The sequence below is a fragment of the Microtus pennsylvanicus genome, chromosome 7 (genome assembly GCF_037038515.1).
Source record: "Microtus pennsylvanicus isolate mMicPen1 chromosome 7, mMicPen1.hap1, whole genome shotgun sequence".
In the NCBI taxonomy this organism is placed as follows: Eukaryota; Metazoa; Chordata; class Mammalia; order Rodentia; family Cricetidae; genus Microtus; species Microtus pennsylvanicus.
This window is the reverse complement of record NC_134585.1, coordinates 73,747,123-73,752,284: the sequence shown is the minus strand read 5'-3', so window position 1 is coordinate 73,752,284 and position 5,162 is coordinate 73,747,123. Positions and strand designations below refer to the sequence as shown.

Sequence of the window (5,162 nt, the reverse complement as noted above, 5' to 3'; positions counted from 1 at the left end):
TACTACTTAATGCTGTGGAATATTTCTTTACACTGTGTGAATATATGTTATTGTGATTGGCTTAATAAACAAGCTGAATGGCCAATAACTGAACAGTTAGGTGTGGAAGTCAAACTGAGAATTATGGACTTAGGAAGGCTGGAGTCAAAGAGTCACTAGCCAGATGCAGAGGAAGCAAGAGATTAATGTGCCATGCTGAAAGAATGTATCGCCATAGAGCAGAGGGTAGAAAAGAAATGGGGGTTAATTTAAAATGTAAGAGTTAGCTAGTAATAAGCCTGAGCTATTGGCCAAGCTTTTATAATTAAAATAAGACTCTGTGTGGTAATTTGGGAGCAGGCTGCTGGGACAGGAAAACTCTGTCTACAAATGTCACCCAAATGTGGGGCATAGATCCACATAAGACCTGAGAAAGCTTAAAAATGTTTCCAAACAAACTTGGTTTCCTAGTCTTGTGTCTCTCATGCCAGCCACAGTAGGGAGTTATATCTCTTAGCAGCTGCCAGCATACCATGAGCTAAGTCTCATGGTGGGTTCCTGCAGTCTCTCACATGTTACAGAAAGTAATCTCCTAGCCACTGCCTGCAGGCTTGAGCCAACAGTATGAGCTCTACCAGTATACTGCATGGCAGGTTTTGGGTTTTGCTCATGCAGACAGAAAAACTTACAGATGCTCAGTAAAGATAGATCCAGACAGAAAAAACCTCTAAAAGGATTACAGTGAGCTTAAATGTATACATAGACTTGACAGACAAAAGAAAAGGTATAGACAGTCATAAAAAAATATTTAAATATAATATTTAAAATAATAAAATAATGGCCTTAAAAAGGGAGTAAAGTAATATAAAAAAATAAGCCATACAAAGATCAGAAATACACAGAGAGTCTAGATACTGTACGTTATTGTGATGTCTTTAAATTTCTTTTGGCTTTTAAGAGACATTGGATTATGAAAGCTAATAGATTAAACCAATCTATATATTTAAAAAAAATCTTGGCTTCAAAATTTAAGTCAAAATACATGTTACTTTGTAGGAGAGGTTATGCTTTTATTTCCACAGAAAAAGAGAGGCTGTGAATTTATTCCAAGTTAAAGATGATGAGGGTTGATTAAGGAAGACCCCCAGAAATCCTGGCTATAAACACAAGGAAATAAGCCTAGAAAATAGCTGAGCAGAATAAAGTTAGGCAGGAGAGCTAAACTTAGAGTGCTGGAGAGAAGAGTAGCACCAAGAGTCACCAGCCAGACACGACATATATTTTATCTGCTCAAACATAAAACAAAAAATCATCTTTGACTGACTTGTGTACAATGTACTGTCTATACTTGTATTAATACAGATATATATATGTTGCCTTTAAAATTTTATGAATTTTCAGAGGAAGAAGCCCAGATACCAATGAAAGCAGATGGTCCAGGTTATCCAGCATCTCAATATGCCTATTACAGTCTCTTCAGAGTCCTGCATCCAAAACAGATTCAATGTTTCTGATTAATATGATCCAACCTCATGGAAGACTACAGCTAAGACCTAACAATTGTCCTGATATTTTCAAGCTTCTTCCAGGGATTACCAGCACCTCAAAATGACAGGAAGTAGTCTAGAGAATAATGCCTACGTTCCCCACAAATAGGCTATGGATATTTGTCATTGTTTAGGGCGGTTCAGTACAAGTTGTTATTGGTAATCATCAATAAAAAAAGAGCTGAACTAAGAGATTAGATTCAGGGTTCTCATTTTGAAAAGAAAAAAAGGGGATACAGAAATGGTAGGATGGATTATTAAATCTACTTTTAAACCTAAATAACAACTGCTAGTTATAAATATTTCACATTAGTATTGATTTTGGTATATTGATACAAAGTTAAAGTTACTTTGTTATACTATATGTATATTTATACTCTTGTTTGGGATATTGCATTTATGTAGTTCCTTAAAAGTGTAATGTATAGCAGCAGCCTTCGGAGATCCCGTGGATCTGTGTCTTGCTTCAACAGTGTTTGGACGGAACAGACCCAGGGCCTCCCTTTGTTAGCTTCCACCGCTCCTCATCTGCAGCCACAGCCTCCGGGACCATCACCTCGCCGCCTTCAGCTCCCAGGACCAGCTAACACCGTCTCTTTGCGGGTAGCTCCAGACTGCGTCTCAACCATGACCTCCCAGATTTGTCAGAATTATTCCACCGAAGTGGAGGCTGCCGTGAACCGCCTGGTCAACCTGCACCTGCGGGCCTCCTACACCTACCTCTCCCTGGGCTACTATTTTGACCGGGATGACGTGGCTCTGGAGGGTGTAGGCCACTTTTTCCGCGAATTGGCCTAGGAGAAGCGCGAGGGTGCCGAGCGTCTCCTCAAGTTGCAGAACGATCGCGGAGGCTGTGCACTCTTTCAGGATGTGCAGAAGCCATCTCAAGATGAGTGGGGTAAAACCCAGGAGGCCATGGAAGCTGCCCTGGCCTTGGAGAAGAACTTGAACCAGGCCCTCTTGGATCTTCATTCCCTGGACTCTGCCCGCACAGATCCTCATCTCTGTGACTTCCTTGAAAACCACTTCCTGGATAAGGAGGTGAAGGTCATCAAGAAGATGGGCAGCCACCTGACCAACCTCCGCAGGTTGGCTACTGGGCCCCAGGCATCTCTGGGCGAGTACCTCTTTGAGCGCCTCACTCTCAAGCATGACTAGGAGGCCTCTCCTTCCGAGGGGCTCCCACCTCTGCTCTGCACCAGCCCGCCTCAGGACCTTCACCCTAACCTCTCAAGAAGCCACTAGGCAGCTTTGTAACGCCCTGGAGCCCCTCTCAAGTTTTGGACCAAGTAAAAATAAAGCCTTTTGAAGCAGCAAAAAAAAAAAAATGTAATGTATAATTAAAATTACAGATTAATAGTAATCCATAATAGTCAAACTTATAATTATATTTGGTATGTTTTCAAGGTTATACACAAATATATTTAGATAGGTAGATAGTCTTCAAACACTGAAAAGACCTACAGAATATGGAATTGAAAATTTTTTATAACCTAAGGCTTTTCATGACAGTGAGACATGTCTGTTCCTAGCAACACTGATCTACTTCAACAAAGATGATAGGCATTGAAAAAAGTCCATATGCTGTTTGTTTTCTTTACTGCAGAAGCTAACCATGTGGGCAAAGAAACTGCCCTTGCCTCAACTGCTGACAGATGCAATCCAAACTGGACCAGCAAGAAACAAAATAGGTGACTGCCAAACTTTGCTAAGACAATTCAGGAAAGTCCTTCAAAATTCCCTGACTCTTAGAAATGTCCATGAGATTTATCAGGCCTGTAGGCTTTAGTTGGATGTCACAGGAGAGCCTAGACTAGGTGACTGTCTAAGTGACATGTCCTGTATCATTTCATCCTTCTGGGGTCTTTGATGGATTTGAAGACTAGATAATTGTAATCATAGTTTGCTTTAGTTATGATTAAAAAGGCAAATTAGATGTAAAACTTTAGACTCACCAAGATAATATGAATAATAAAGTATTACTGAATCAGATGATAAATGAAATAATAAATAATTAAATAGTTAGGTTCGAAAATCACTGAAATGTAAGCTCTGGGTGAACTGTTGTTTCTTCCTGTTCCTACCTTGTACCCCATTTCCCTTAGAACCCTGCTCTAATGCTGTCATTTATGCTGTTAAAATGCAGCAATGTCTATCAGAAGGAAAACATGTCAAATTATCCAGCCACTGTGAGAATGTTCTTAGCTGAGAACAAGACTACAAATGAGTAGATAAAGATGGGTAAATTTTATAGATAATAAGAAACTCTAGATGCCCTCTGTTATGCCTCCATCAGACTCCTAACATATCCACTGATTACTAAGTGCCACAACCAAATGCCCAATCATGCCACTTTTCCTCATGGCAAGAGCAGAACAAACGATGGTGCTGATTACGCGGCAACTGTAATAATGCAATGCTGCTGATACTATCTCATTTTGTTTTATTTTTTAACAATAACATTATGAGGTACATAAATTATTTTTAGATGCCAGATAATTAACCAAAAATTCAGAGGAACTTAGCACTTATCTGAAGACCCACAGCTGAAGAAAGACTTAATGAATATCATCAGACCTCAATTCTCAGGACCAGAGCTATCCCCCTGATGCCTACATTATCCTGTGTCTATCAGATGTAATAAATAGAGCACTCTGGTTTTACATATTTTAACAGCTACTATGCAGGAAACGTAGGTGCTTTCTTTATTGCTGCAGAAGTCAAAGCATGGATTAGTTCATATAAATTCAAGAGTGATGTATATCATGTTAATGTAGTATGACTAAAATCAATTAAAGTACTGGTAGCTGTTGTTGAATGTAGTAATAAGAGCGGTGTGGCTGCATTCCCAGCACCCCGGCCGCCTGCTAGCTTATGCCCGAAATAACAACACACAAACTGTATTCATTTAAACACTGCTTGGCCCATTTCTATCTAGCCTCTTCTAGGCTAATTCTCACATATTAATTAAGCCCATTTCTAATCATCTGCATAGCACTGCTAGGTGCGCTTACCAGGGAGATTCTAGCCTACATCCATCCTGGGTCGGAGCTTCATCGCATGTGCCTCAGAGAGCAGAGCTATCCCCGCATCCGCCCAGGAGAGGGGAGCATGGCGTCTCTGCTCCAGAAAGCAGAGCTGTGGAGTCTGAGCTCACTTCCTCTTCCTCCCAGCATTCTATTCTGTTTACTCCTCCCACCTATGTTTTAACCTATGAGGGCTAAGCAGTTTCTTTATTGCTTAACCAATGAAATCAACAGATTAATATATGACACTCCCATATCAGTTGAACACTAAGATAAGTGCTTGTATTAATATTTCTCATGTGTCTTCACATCACCCTAGAATTGGAGTGACTGTGATGTCTCAGAGAAGATAAGAAACCTTCCCAAGATGATAGAACCCTACAATGGTGACTGTAGTGGTAAAGTTAGATGGAGTATGTAAGAAACCGAGGGCTCAGAACAAGCACAACTAAAACAACTCCAAATTTCTTATCCTTGGCAACAATATAGAATCTATTAACATAAGGATTATAAGAATCTGGAGAGATGACTCATCAGTTAAGAGCCTGTATTATTCTTTCAGAAGACCCATGTTCAGTTCCAAATACCCACGTAAGGAGGTTCTAAACTG

The 5,162-nt window shown here is 40.1% G+C and overlaps 1 pseudogene; it reads left to right on the top strand.

Annotated features, from left to right (window-relative positions):
- Positions 1-2,043: 2,043 nt before the first annotated feature.
- On the top strand, positions 2,044-2,854 carry LOC142854807 (ferritin light chain 1-like; annotated as a pseudogene).
- Positions 2,855-5,162: the final 2,308 nt, after the last annotated feature.